Here is a 15,552-nt window from a genome sequence, read left to right on the forward strand (position 1 = left end):
GGGTTTAGGTTCTGTCCAACGACTGAATATGAGGTGATCAATGCCATAGCTTCAATTAAATCCAATGCACTAGGATTGGACGGAATTCCCATAAAATTTGTCAAGCATGTTCTTCCTTTGGTGATTACCCAGATTACATATGTTTTCAATGTCATTATTAAGTCCTCAAAATATCCTCGGGCTTGGAAAGTTGTGAAAGTTATTCCTATCTCAAAGAAAGCAGGTAAAACAGATTTGAATAATTTGCGTCCAATTAGTATTCTTTGTGCTATATCTAAAGCTTTCGAGAAAATCCTAAAAAGTCAAATTAAGACATTTTTAGACAGATTCCAACTTTTAAGTCCCTATCAATCGGGTTTTCGAGCAAAGCACAATACAACCAGCGCTATATTGAAAGTTCATGATGATTTACACTCTTGTATTGATAAAAAAGGCATCGCTTTGTTAATGTTGCTCGATTTTTCAAAAGCGTTTGATCGAGTATCTCATAGCAAACTTTTAATAAAATTGTCAAGGCAATTCGATTTTTCAAATGAAGCTCTAAATTTGGTTAAATCATATTTGGTTGGTCGCCAACAAAGTGTGTGTCTCAATGGAGCAAATTCTGATCTTATCAACATTGTCTCTGGTGTGCCACAAGGCTCAGTTCTAGGGCCAATTCTGTTCACTCTATTTATAAATGATCTTCCTTCAGTTCTTCATCATTGCAAAATACATTTATTCGCAGATGATGTTCAGATTTATTTTCATTCTTCTGATCTTTCTGAGCATGATATGGCGGTTTTGATTAATACAGATTTGTCCAGAATATACAACTGGTCCAAGCGCAACCTATTACCATTGAATGCCTCCAAATCTCGTGTTATGTTTATTTGTCGATCTCGATGTCCATCTAGCTTACCCTCTATTAAACTCGGAGATGATGAATTAGTTTATGTCAATAAGTTTACTGTTTTGGGAATAATTTTACAAAGCGACTTAGAATGGGATGGTCATGTAAATTCACAGTGTAGCAAGATTTATAATGGGCTTCGCACTCTTAGAATCACTGCAAATATGCTACCCTGTGAAGTTAAACTGAGACTGTTTAAAACACTTTTACTTCCGCATTTTTTCTATGGTTGTGAATTTCTTTTGAATGCTTCAGCTGCAGCATTACATAGACTACGATTGGCTTTGAATGTTTGCATTCGTTGGATTTTTAACTTATCAAGGTTCTCTAATGTTACACGCCATCATCAACAACTATTGGGATGTTCATTTAACAATTTTCATAAACTTCGCTCCTGTCTTGCAATTTTTAAAATAATAAGCAATGAAAAACCAACATATTTATTTGAAAAAATTCAACCGTTTCGTGGAACACGTAATAAAAACTTTAGATTACCACATTACAACACTTCGCACTATGGAGGAACCTTCTTTGTACGTGGCATTGCTCATTGGAACCAACTTCCTTCAGCTATTAAATCGCTTAGAAATTTGAATTCGTTCCGTAGAGAGGTCACGATATGGATGGAGACAAGAAATTAGAATATGTAATTTAATTGAAGTAAAAATAGATAAACTGAAAGAGTAAAGAATAGTTAAGTAAGAACTGTCAGAATTTAAAAAGCTCAAGAAATCATCTAATTGTAGAATTTTAAAAGGAGAATTCCTTACTCTACATGTATTACGCATAAATAAATAAATAAATAAAATATATTCTACCAATAATCGAAGAAGAGACTGTTCTAAATCATTTCTTCAAAAATTTCTAAATAGCCGAAGCGGTATCCAGTAGGAACAGACTGAAGGTGCCGGTTTCGACTTCCGGTCGGTCAAGGAACATTTTGTATTGGAATTTTTCTTGACTTCCTTGGGCATAGAGTCAGAGATGGAATTACTCTCATCATTAAGCAATTCGCGAGTGTAAAGCCAACACAAGGCCTACTCACGATTCCGAGAGTAAACAGTGTGTGAGTTTATTCGCACTCGCCTGCTTCGTGAGTAAGAAGCAAAACAAAAACAGAAACACTTATGAGTTGTTATTCGTGAAGGACTAGTGGAGGTGCAGGAAGTGCATTTTATTGTGGTTTTAATAGCAAATCCAGTGATTATCCAACATAAACTAATGCTTTATGCTTCATTGTTCCTGAAAAGCAGCACAGACAGTCGTTAAAATGCGTTTTTCGTCAAAATGAAAAAAAAAAAACTCACGAAGCTTCGCGAATCACATGCGAGTGCTAGCCAGCTTCGTTTACTCACGAATAAAGAAGTGCGAGTATTCTCAGGCCCCTGTCGTTCACGAGTAGGTTTGTTTTGATTTGTGTCTGCTCAGCTGCTATCTTCACCATTTTCCATCTCTGCATAGAGTATATTCGTGCCTGTCCCACGATATACACCTGCAAAATGGTCACTGACAGAGGAAACTCTCAGTTAATAAATGTGGAAGTGTGGAGCGGACCTGGTGTGATGGTTAGAACACTTGACTATCACGCCGAGGACCTGGGATCGAATTCCACTCCCGACAAACTCACAAAATGTGGGTTCTTCCTTCGGAAGGGAAGTAAAGCGTGGGTCCCGAGATGAACTAGCCTGGGGCTAAAAATCTCGTTAATACAGATAAAAAAAAATGTGGAAGTGTTCATAGAACACTAAGCTGAGAAGCAGACTTTGTCCCAGTGGGGACGTTCTGCCAAGAACAAGACGATCGATCTCACGAATCATATAAAATTTCCGTTTTGATAGCATCGTAGGGTCTTGTACCATTTGGGCAGGTACACCTATTTTGGGCACTTGCCACTATAACTAAGTCAATTTCAAACCGATTGCTTTGAATTTCTGTATATAGTTAGGCATGTACAGATTCTAACTCTATACAAAAAAATCAAATCAATCGGTTTCAAATTGACTAAGTTATAGCGGCAAGTGCCCGAAATAGATACACCTACCCAAATGGTACAAGACCCTATATCGCTTCGTTTCATATTACCATATCGCACTGAAAAAATCCCATATCGCATACCCTTAACAGAAACGACAGAGAGAGAGAGCGCGGCAGCACGGAACTTCGATTGCTCGCTCGCTGTTGTTGTTCTACTAACCACGTAGGGCACTATTCTCATCACCAGAAGAAGGCACAATAGGTCGAATGTATCACCTCGCCGCCGCCACCAACTGGTGCTTGGCTTTATCAATTTGTTCCACCGAAACGTTTATTTTTTACAACACCTCTCTTCATTCACTTGTTATGAAATGACAAAAACAAAAAACCCGAAAAACTGCCAACACACGTAGCGCGGTTTTGAAGATAACAGCGCACTGCACTTCACCACGCTGACAACTGCTGCCGCCACCGCGCCATTGTCGCCACAGGTGGGTAGGTAGGTGGTGGGTTGCGGCGGTCGGTCACGGCACTAAAGGTACGTTCGTCGTACGTACGTACGGAAAATAATGACTTTTGTAACAACACAACACAACGAACCGGACACACACACACGGACAGCCACACGAGTTGCGATGCGATGCGATCCGTCGTTGTTGCTCGCGCGCGCTCGTCGGGAACAAAACGAAAAACACGTCCGCCCGCTAGAAAGCCATCGCTGGAACTTGCGGGTGCGCTTTCCAGCGCGTAGGGAAAAACCTCCCGCGAGCTCGAGCCGACGACGAGCAGCGACGAACCGGAGAACAACCACCCACTCTGAACGGCGCGCTCTGCTCTGCCATGGGCTCCGCAGGTTTCTCTCGCGCTCCAGAATACGGTCGCTCTCTGAGAGAGTGTGATAACACGCTTGAATAAAATTACACAGCGATGACCGACGGACATTATGAATCGAGTTGTTTGCGTTACTAATTGCAAGTACTCGAAAACATAAGCTTTCAAAATTGAAACGAACAAACGCACACTCTAAAAACATTCATGGAAAAATAGGATGTCTTCTTCCTTTGCCATGTGAATTGCATTGAGAGCTTAAATTAAAATAAATGAATGGCAAAGAACGAGGGGCTACCTGATAGATCGACGATATTTTCACGATGAAACAAGTTTCTTGTTCCTTTCGTTGAATATGATGCGTCAGAGGTAGAGAAGCTTTTATATTGGAAAATATCTTGCGCGCTGGTTATATGGAATCATCCCATTAACTATCATCCGCCTCCTACACCTTCCATTGCTGCCGTAAATAGTTGGATGGAGCCCCATGGTAGTTAAGTATAATTTGAAGCGGGAAATGCCAGAGGTGATTTAACCTCGAATAGTTTTTCAGCACCTGAACTGCCCATAACTACATATTTGTAACATTTGTAGTTTTTGTCAATATTAAGTTAATACCGGGGCTCGGATTTCGGAGTAGGCTGTGCGCGCGACTGGTTGTGTACACGTCGTCTGTCACGTTTTTCTTCGGTCTCGCGAATCGGCCGGCCGATTGGAAACGGCTAGCAATGCTACGCCATCCGGCAGGTTTTCAAAAGTGTGGTAAAAGTGATTAGTAATCAGAATATGCAGAATTTATCAGTAGCAATCTTTCTTCGATCCGCTGGTATTTCGGTCGGTGCTACACCATCCGGATTATTTGATTTCTCGCAAAGATGTGGTGTATTTTCTTAGTGCCGCATCAGCAGAATTTTATTTTTCGTGTTACATGAAGTTCTTTCCACGTAGCAGTGTGAAGGACTATTTCCATCCCCACATGTGTTTTGCAGTTTTTCGGTCTTCTAGTCAGTGTTGTTTAGCTGACATAATTTGGTTATCGTTCCGTTATCAGTGTGCGTGAATTTATTTCGATTGAGAATAATCAACTAAGATATTTAGCTGCTAACACAAATAGTTGTGTGAAGGATTCCACACTGATGGATTTTGGTGGAATTGATTAATTACGTGCCGGTTCTGAAGAAGTGGCGAGCAGAGGAAAAATTGTTTTTGTCAGTGTTCCGTTTCTTGAATCAATGATTTGGTGGGGACCAGTCACACCGAAATGTCTCGTGCATTTTCAAGGATGGAGTTATAAGAAAAAAAAAACGTGAACGTTATCAAAGATTTTGCCAGGAATAACTGTGACCAAGACTGTGACGGTACGGAAATTAACAAAGGAAGAGGAAAACTATCCACGGCTTCTTGCGGGGAGCAAAGAGACATTCAAAGTTGGAGACTCCAAATCGGATTGGAAAAGCAAATGGGTGAGACCTTTCCTATATTCATTATTTGGCATACAATGTATATTCGTATATATCTTATAACATACTAACATCTGGAGCGTTTGGTACGGTATGTCCACGCATCCTTCCTCCCCTGTAGATTCGAGAACTGTTTCGACGAAAAAACAAACGTTCCAAACTCGAGGCACTTCGAAGAATCATCTTTGCGGCAAATACAACGCAGTAGGCCTGGCCGCTTTGACGTTTGTGTCATATCTTTGATTTGCTGCAAGCCTCAATATTGACAAGAAAAGTAATTGGGCCTAATCTTACCTAATTACTTTCCAGGATGCTTTCTCGTACTGGCTGCGTTTGTATTAGATAAGATAAGATTAGATTAGATTAGATTAGATATTGAGTTAATACCGGGGCTCATCTCCAAATTATCAGTACTTTCATCTATTCAAATGAACTTTACAAGTTTGTTCCACAAAATCTGAAAAAAATACCAAGTCGTTTTGTCTCATTAACAAATATTAACGAATGCAACCGCATAACAGTCACACTGGAAATACACACTGATCTCATAGCGTACAACCAATCATATTTTGCTCTAATATATTTTTGAACTATTCGCCCAGCATACAAGAAGAGCTGTAGAAGATTTCATTGCGAAGGAATTGATTTTGAATTTTTGCCAAAGATTTGAAATTGAGATCCTTTTCCATACTAGTGATGTAAACATGGTGATCGAAGGACCGCGATTATCCTTTGCGGATGATCTAAAACTGTACCTTCGTGTTCGCTCAATTGAAGACTGCTATTTCCTTCAACGACAGGTGGATGCATTTGCTGAATGGTGTACCTTAAATCGAATGGAAGTCAACCCATCTAAGTGCTCGGCGATCTCGTTCTCGAACAAAAAACGGCCTGTACTGTTCAATTAAAATTTGTCAGGTACCCAAATTGAACGTGTTAGTCATATCAAAGACCTTGGTGTAGTATTGGACGAACAGCTCTCCTTTAAAAAGCATATCAGCTATGTCGTCGGGAAAGCTTCGAGTGTACTGGGATTCATATTCAGAACAGCTAAAGAGTTCACGGACGTCTATTGCCTTAAATCCTTGTACTGTGCCCTATCTCGATCCATACTAGAGTACTGCTCGGTTGTTTGGAACCCGTTCTACAATAATGGGGTCGGAAGGATCGAGTCCGTTCAACGACGGTTTTTGAGGTACGCTCTTCGACGTTTGCCTTGGAACAATCCATATCGTTTACCAAGTTACGAAAGCCGCTGTCAGCTAATCCACTTGGAACCGCTGTCGACCCGTAGAGATACTGCCAGGGCTTTACTGGTAACAGATATTCTGCAGGGACGCATCGAATGTCCCGCTCTCCTCGGTCAAATAGACATCAATGTCCAACCTCGTGCTCTTCGCAACAACTACATGCTGCGGCTGCCTTTGAACCGGGCGAACTACAGCATGTTCGGGAGTGTCAATGGGCTGCAGCGTAATTTCAACAGAGTTTCTTCACTGTTTGATTTTAACGTGTCTCGTCAAATACTTCGTCGGAGATTCAGTCTGTTTTTTTTCAAGGTCTACTTAGTGTTTATTCTGTATGCTGCTTTTTGTTTTTGTATGTGTAATTTCGATTATAATTTGTATTGTATTAATTGACTATCCATTGTTAGTATGTAAATTTTATATGTGACTGTAAGTTTTGTACTTTAAATCTTAGAATTAAATAACATCATTGGGGCTTACATATAGCCTGTTGATTAGACAAATAAATAAATAGTGCAAGTTGTAAACTTTGAGCCCAATTTTCTCCAATGCCTACTTTTGTCGAATGTGACTGTTATGCAGTTATGGGCAGTAAGCGAGACATTTTTTTTATTTTTTTGTTACATTCCTTACAGCTTTACATGTTTGTTATCTGGTTTTATCACAATATGCCCTGCTCATCCTATTCTCACAGTTTTTGCGACCACCGACCGGATGCCAAGTTCACCGCAGAGTGCAGCGAGCTCGTGGTTAATTCTTCGCCGACACATACCACTCTCCTGCACACCGCCAAAGATGGTCCTAACCACTCGACGCCGCAGTGGGGAAAAACTGACCCAAATGTAGCCAATTATTGCGAATGAGTGCGATATTTGAAGCCCATCATTTTCCCCTAAAAATACTGTTTTTCGGGATTAAAATATAATTTTTTATCTGATGGCGGTTAACTAATCATTTTTTTTCCTGATGTCGAATTGACAGCTGCATACTATGGGGCATACTCTGTTCTATCCCGACTAGAAGTTCATTACAAACATATATCATAATTATATCTTGTTATGATATAACTAACAAATTATGTTATAATTTAGTTGTGTCATGGACTGTTTATTACTTTATTATACAGTAAAACCTCCATGAGTCGATATTGAAGGGACCAACGACTCAAGGAAATATAGAGAAGTGGAACAAAAATCCTTTGGGAAGCTTTTCGAAGGGACCATCATAGTAACCCAGAAATTATTTTTCAGTATGGAAAAATTTTCCTCCATGAGTCGATTTCGAGTCAAGGAACATCGACTTATGGAGGTTCGACTGTATTACAAAAATTTCAAGAAATTTTGTTATAGGGTAACTTACATATTTTTGGCAATTTTGTTCTTTTCGCCATGGGGGTTTTTTGAAACCTATTGTACTCAAAAGGGGACATCAAGTTTTCCCCAACTAAGCTGAATTATATGTTCAAATGTCTGATGACCACTTCAGGCTGTATCTCGCTCAATAGGAAAAAAAATATGTCGGTGTCATTTACAAATTCAAGAAAATCATTTAAATGCTAGTGAAGCTTTCGAAGTGCACTAGAAAAATGTATATGCAAAATTTAGACAAGTTGTTTTTTTTTCTTATACAGCATATATTGGTTATTCTAGCAAAATTGGTACAGGTCTTTAAAGGCAGTTTTGTTGAAATTATTGGGGATATGTTGGTTACAGTAGTCGAATACAAATATTCTGACATATTTTGCAATATTGTGCATCATTTTGAGATATTTTTCTATGAGGCTATTGCGTATTTAGTTGCGTATATTTCTAATATCACTTCTTCTTAATAATTAACATACTGAACTCATTGAGAAACTTGTGAAAAATATGAAAAAACAGAAAATTTCGGCTCATTATTATAACATGCTAATTGTTGTTATGGATTCATGCCAAAACAGAATATTACACAAGCTTACAAAATAAAACGAAAGTCGTGAACTTCTATCAATGACCGAAATTTATGATGTATAAACACGTGCTGATTTCGAAATCATGCTTCAAAAATTTGTAAGTAGAACAGTTTTTGAGTTTTAACTAAAAATCGAGTTCTACAGTATTTAAAAATATGGAATTTATTAAAATTCAAATATTTTGCGTTACAGTCGACCAATTTTCAATCTTTTTGCGTCAATAAAAAGCTGATTATAGTATGTTGCGATCAACTGAACACATTTTTGGTGTCAGTTTCATGGAAGTCGTGGTGTATGGGACGATCTCCTTAAATTTTTGGGGAAATTTTCAAAAAATAATGAAGATTCGTATTATTTTCTATTATTAAAACACAATTGAAAAAAAAATTCTAAACGTACATTTGAAACATTAGATGTTAGCCAGTTACAGTAAAAATTTCAGCTCAATCGGCGCATTGGTTACCAAAATAGAGATGTATGAAGGAAGCAACTTTGTTTAAAAATAGAACAAAAAGCGATTTAAAATCGATAGCCTTGTATGGAAAGTTGAAATTTTTTCCACTGTACTGTAATTTTTTCCTTCACGTTTTCGAACTCAGGGCATGATTTTACACTAACAATGATCATCAGCTTACCGAGTTCAAAAATGCTGTAAACTAGTGTTATCAACCCTATGATATTTCCGAATGAACAAGGATATCTTTCGAGAACATTTAGTGGAATTGATGCAAAAGGATTGAGAGGGTTCAAGTGAATGGGATAGTTATGCTACGGAAACGGCTAAGCAGTCTCGAGGAATTCAAACGATACTATTTGATTTTACCTAACGTTTCGACCACTTTTTTGGTGTTCTTCAGGGGTTAATCGCTATTATCGTTTTTCGTCAAATTTTCTGCATAGAACTGTCGGGGTCTGGTTAATTATTTTGTACATCAAGGTGGTGAATTAGTGATTCGTAGCTTATTTCTAATATCTCGTCACTAAATTCTTCCACTTGTTTTAGGCATTGTTTAGTTTTCTTCTTGTTTGTTTTTTTTTTTCTGTTTACCACATCTTTCAATTAAATTTTGTAGTCCAATTAGAAATATGATTTAACGGTGTTTTCTTAAAAACCGCTCTACTGCACCATGCATCGATCAACTTCACATTAGGAAAACAAAATTTTTGGTTAACCGTTATTAGTTGGGACTATTTTTTAACCCAGAAAAACAGTATTTTTGGTGAAAATTTGTCAAAATGGGTGATTTCAGACAAAGATACAGAGCGATGATTGTCTCACAGTATGCATCGGTCAATTCTACATCAAGAAAAACATTGATTGGTCAGCCACAATCAGTTGCAACTACTTTTTAATTCAGAAAAACAGTGTTTTTTAGGGGAAAACGTGGCAAAATGGACACTTACACGAATCAAACTATCACGAATCGATTCCTTGGCTTTTTTCTATTCGGAAAAAGCGGGCTTCAAAGATCGCAATTATCCGCAATAATAAGGTGCCCTTTTGATTCGATTTTTTCTTGTGACGCTTGAACACTTCGAGTGCTTGCATGTCCTCTTCGTGTTCAGGACCCGTGCCTGTAGAGAACCATCGGTCTTATTCCAAGTAACACATTTGTCACAGATGAGTCACGGCGGCGCAGGTTTATGTTGCGCAGAAGTCACTGTGATGATGATTGTTGTTGTTGTTTTTTTTTCAACAAAAATTATGACAGCTCAAGATGCAGAGAAGCTTCTTCGATGGCACGTAAAGTTCAGGAAGATACATTATTCCTAAGTAGAAAGCGATCATTTCAAAGCAATATTTAAGTAGTTATTGTGTTGGTAGGCTTATGCGCATTCAATTTTTCCGTGAATATTGGGGTTGCAGAAACATAAAATTAATGCGCTTCGAAAATAGTGAATATTATCATCTTAGAATGAAATAAACCAACTTGTTAATTTAATAAAACTAACTCAAATCACAAGAAAACTCAGCTGAGAGAGTTTATTTATGTGGGCATGTTATGGAAATGGCGGTAAACTATAAATTCGCTGCTTATTAAGGCAAAATTAATTATTTTCAATTCACGTCAGCTAATTATTCAATATGGCGACAATAAACCTAGCAGTGTCGTGGTTTCTGCTTTTCACCAACAGATGTCGTTTCTAATCGAACGGATCGCCGTCTGTTGAGAGATTGAACATATCGGAGAGTTTTATTTACTCTTGAAATCTGGCTTTTTGGATATCTTCAAGTATACTATAAAACAATTCATCAATGGTTTTCATAAAAGTAGTCATAAAACTGTGAGTTTGCGTTGGGACCTGGTATTCGCGGTATTTTTGGAGGATGTGTCGCACGGTAAAGATCTGGTCCGTTGTCGTGCGCTCATCGACGGAGCCGGCCTGATAACTTCTCGCAAACATTACATATACTTCTTTCCCATGCTCCGGTAGCTTTTCAGTCTCCCAAATCTGAACTATTAGCCGATGCAGGCAGGTTACCAATTTTCCGGCCTATCTTGATGAGTTCCGTTCTGATTTCATCTTGGATATCATCCTTTTCAGTTGACTTATTCACCCTCGTTCTTGTTTACGAGCGTATCCACTTTCGTTTTTTTTTTTTGTATGAAGGAATCTCAGCATTAATTACATGAGAAATTACAGTAATGATTTCTAAAGGAGTGTTATAATCATTCCAGGAATCCCTCTAAAATAAAGGGAATTTCTCCAAAGATTCTCGAAAGTAGTTTGTTCGGCAAACTTTCCAACAATACCTTTTTCTGCAACTTTGTAGAAGACACCAATACTCTATCTATCACGCCGAGGACCTGGGAACGAATCTCACTCCCGACATACTCACAAAATATGGGTTCTTCCTTCGGAAGGGAAGTAAAACGTGGGTCCCGAGATGAACTAGCCTAGGGTTAAAAATCTCGTTAATACAGACAAAGAAAAAACTTTATCTTCATTTCATTTTTGAGAAAAGTGAATTCCTATCGCCCTTTTAGGTGGATTTATCATCTAGGTGAAAATTCCAAAATAAAGAGTTAAGTATATAGAACAAACTTTTCTAAGACAGCATACCTCTACATTCAATAGTTGAAGCCGCAAAAAAGGATTATGAATGCGTACCATAGTATTACAGTATGTAGCTGGTTCCTCCGGAGAATATGTCCTGAAATCCGAACGTACGGAACCGGTTCCGTAGCTGCGGTCTGCCCATAGCACAGAGCGATCATTTTGTGGTCAAATACATTTAACAATACAAATTTTAGAACATAAATATGTGTGACATTCAATGAAATTGCCGAAAAATACCCTCGTGGCAAGGCATTTCTCAATACCCAGAAAGGGGGAGGGGTCAGGGGGAATGCCACACCCAGATATTGGAAGAACAACTAACCGCATTCAACTTAAAATTGATTTCATTTTTTTTTGATTGTTTTTTGGTCTTTGAGTAGTGGTCGTTTGAAAAAAAAAGTGGTTCGTCAACACATTTGAAAAAAACCCATATTAATTCACCTAGTGATAATTGTGCCTATCTCGTCGAATACGTATTAAGAGACAAACCAGCCAAGGGCTGAAAGTCTCTTAAATAAAGACAAATTAATCAATCAATCGAATATGTATGTATTCAAGATTTTTCCGTCGAAGTGTTCCTGAATCCTGAGAATACTCTACAATGAAACAAATTTCATTTTCTTCTTTTGTCACAGTGCTCGTTGACTCGTCAATTGGAAGATGATCAATAATAAATGTGTTTGATGAAAAAAATACCCAAACAGTTATCACACTCATCAGATTTTTAAGGAATTTCTGGGGGACTGTTAGGCTGACACAAATTTCGATTTTCTCTTATGTCACCAAAATTTTCCTAGGGGAAGAGGGGGGTTGACATAGGAGAAAATCGAAACTTGTGTTGCGCGCCGTTGTGAAAACTACAACACCACCAAAAAACCTCGCTTGTCGTATACAGCGCGAGCGCGGTGCAGTTTCTGGATCAAGTTGGCGTGCGTCCTGAAGGTTAACATTGGTTATAAATGCATGTAAAAATTGACAAAAAAAAGTGCAAGCAAGCGAAATTTCCCATAATAAAACCCATTCCAATTTCAATCATGTTACAGAGCGTGAGGGCTCATCCAGTTGCATCAAAATTGTGCAAAAGGGGATTGATGCGATCAAATGTAAATATTCCACAAACAACGTTAATCCGTCCTACTGTATAATTACGCCTCAGGAATCTAAAGTGGTGTGAATTGAAGAGATCCCTATAGTTTTGTCAGGATTTTGTTCTTTTACGCATATAAATTGCTTGCATCGATTTTGTTCACATTCGTAATTTCAGCGAAGCATCCAATCCTGATTTTGTAACGCTGCCGGTAATCTGGTCAGAGACTGTTTTCTTGCTGACCATTTATCTGGTTATCATTTTTTTTTTTGAAAATTTGATGTTTCGCATGTATGGGTTTGGCTCACTTTTTTAATTGGCCACTTCCGGCGGGACACCTGGAGCCGGTTCCGGAACACTACCGGTTCATATATGGTCTGAAACTGTTTTCCTGCTTACCATTCAACTGATTATCGAAAAAACCGCTGTTTGAAGCGTTGCAAGTATGGGTTTAGTTCAGTTTTTTTAATTGGTCGCTTCCGGCGGGACACTTGGAACCGGTTCCGGAACACAATCGGTCCAGATATATTATTATGTGGATTTATTGGCAATTATCGGTGCCAAATAACTGAAACAGCTTGTTTAGCGTGACGCGTTTCGTTCAACTGTTCTTCGGTCAACATCAAACGCCTTCAGCTGGATTCAGCCCGTCAACTTGGTCAATTTTATAGTATATTAAGCGGCTCAGATATGGTCCGAAACTAGTTTCCTGCTTACCGTTTATCTGGTTATCAAAAAAGCCGCTATTTGATGCGTCAGTGTCGCATGCTTATTTACACGTCGTGTTAACTTCAGTTGAGTCATGTAAACTTAATGTTATGATGGTTTACATGATATATCATGCAAATTTGTGTTATATGTCATATAAACACACAGAGTCATGCTGAATTACATGACATGTAATGGATGTTTACATGATATTTTATGACTGTTACATGATATGTCATGTAAACTTCTGTGATATCCCACGCTCCAATCATGTGCATCATATGTGACAGAATTTTACACTCGTTTTTCGATCTGTGTGGGTTGGGTTCACTTTTTTAATTGGACACTTCTGGCGGGACACCTGAAACTGGTTTCGGAACACTACCGGTTCATATATGGTCTGAAACTGTTTTCTTGCTTACGATTCAACTGATTATCGTAAAAGCCGCTGTTTGAAGCGTCGCAAGTATGGGTTGAGTTCAGTTTTTTAAATGGTTACTTCCGGCGGGACACCTCTGCCGTGATTCTGCAAAGTGACGTAAGCGACATTCATAGTTTTGGCACATTTTTTGTTATTAAAAGACACTACACCGTCTTCAACCAGAGGATGTACAGACTGAACAAGCACTATCATATGACAACGGACAGCACACATAACACCTAGCGGCCCAGTGAAGAATTTTCCGTTTAACGAAAAGTTTTCCCCGACTGGAGCGGGAATCGAACCCACACTCCGAGGCTTACGACACGGCTAGATGACTGACGCCTCTATCCGCACGGCCACAAAGCCCACTTTTTTTTCAAAGACACTACACCGTCTTCAACCAGAGGTTGTACGGACTGAACAAGCACAATTCTGCATAAAAATCTTGGTAATTCTCTAAGTTTTATTCCATACATGCATTTTCATGAATAGATTACAACGGGATCTCATCTTTATATACAGTGATAGACATTCGTTTAGCCGAGAACAAAAAAAGTGTCAGGAAACTCATACAAAAGATTTTATGATAAAACTTTTTTATCGCAGTAATAGTATATCTAGTACAGTTTTATAAAAATGTGATACATTAAACTTACATATACACTGAAACAAAACCGAGGGTAAAAACCCTTCAAATTTCATTTTTTGCCTAGACATTCGTTTAGCCGAGGTAAATGAAAAATTGGTTTTAAACAGATTTTTTGCAACTTCGTGAGTATATTTCGAGAATATACTCCAAGGCATTTAGTTTATGACGTGTTAGCAATATATTTGACCTTGAAAGTTTATTTATTTGAGAAATTCAGAGAAATATTATAAAAAAATGTCCCGATAAGGAGAAGCGATGATAAACAAATTTATTTAAGAAAACTGTTTTCTGTAAACACTCAAACGTAAGCTAGATAAGCAGTTTTGAAAATATGGCACAGAATTATTGTCAGAAATGTTCAAATTATTGCATAAAATGTCATGAAAAAAATAAGTATATTGGTTTTTGGTTGGTTAAACTTTAAAATGGGATTGATAAAAGCTAAAATAAATAGTTCTGCATTGAAATAAATACGTGCCCTAATGCCTGTGGAGTATACCTGTTTGATACTACCATTACTAAATGAGTTAGAAGACTGCAAAGTGAAAGAACTGCAAGAAGTGACAGATTTTGTGTACCCTCTTTATTCAAAAGCAGATGCTCATACAAAAATGCAAGATTTGGTTAAATAATTGGCTTATTTCATTCAATCTGAAGAAATATATTATAAATGAGTCTTAGTTGTGAACCACATTCATTTTTAACATAATTTATTTGAAAAGAATGTCTAAATTATGAAACAAAGAGTTCATGCTAGAAATTTTAATACTTTCGGTGCCATTTCTCGAAATATGAGCTGTCCAATGTATATTATTTCAGCCAGAATACAGTCTAGAAGATATTGGAAGCTATTAGAAGACCTAATAGTAGTAAACGCTGTGATTTATGCATGTGAAACCATCATATTTCATCAAAACAATACTTAAATACGTGATTTTTTTATTGTTTGTGTTATTTTTTACTGTTAAAAACGTTGTTTTTCGTAAAATTTCAACCTGCTTTGGTCATGAAACTTTCATTAGATTCTTTTGAAACACTTCCGATAAAAATAACTGCATCAAATCTCAATTGAGAAACATTTAAAATATTATGACATATTTATATGAGATGCATGCAAAATTAATATGGCAACACTTCCAAAAACGATCTAATTCATTATTTAAACGTCGATCTATATGCAGATCACCATACAAAATGACTTTGTTGGATATTTTTCGAAATTTGATAATTTTTTATTATGGAATTCTAAAAATTGTACAATTTGGCTAA

The 15,552-nt window shown here is 37.7% G+C and overlaps 1 protein-coding gene across 1 annotated transcript in view; it reads right to left on the reverse strand.

Moving 5' to 3' along the window:
- The window catches only part of LOC115262072 (uncharacterized), a 222,714-nt gene extending 219,038 nt beyond the window's left edge, over positions 1-3,676 (reverse strand). Inside the window, exon 1 of the mRNA XM_029864026.2 lies at positions 3,087-3,676. The gene's annotated coding sequence lies outside the window, so the exon portion shown is untranslated. The remainder of the gene's footprint in view (positions 1-3,086) is intronic.
- Between the last annotated feature and the right edge of the window lie 11,876 nt (positions 3,677-15,552).

The sequence above is a fragment of the Aedes albopictus genome, chromosome 2, assembly GCF_035046485.1.
Source record: "Aedes albopictus strain Foshan chromosome 2, AalbF5, whole genome shotgun sequence".
Lineage (NCBI taxonomy): Eukaryota > Metazoa > Arthropoda > Insecta > Diptera > Culicidae > Aedes > Aedes albopictus.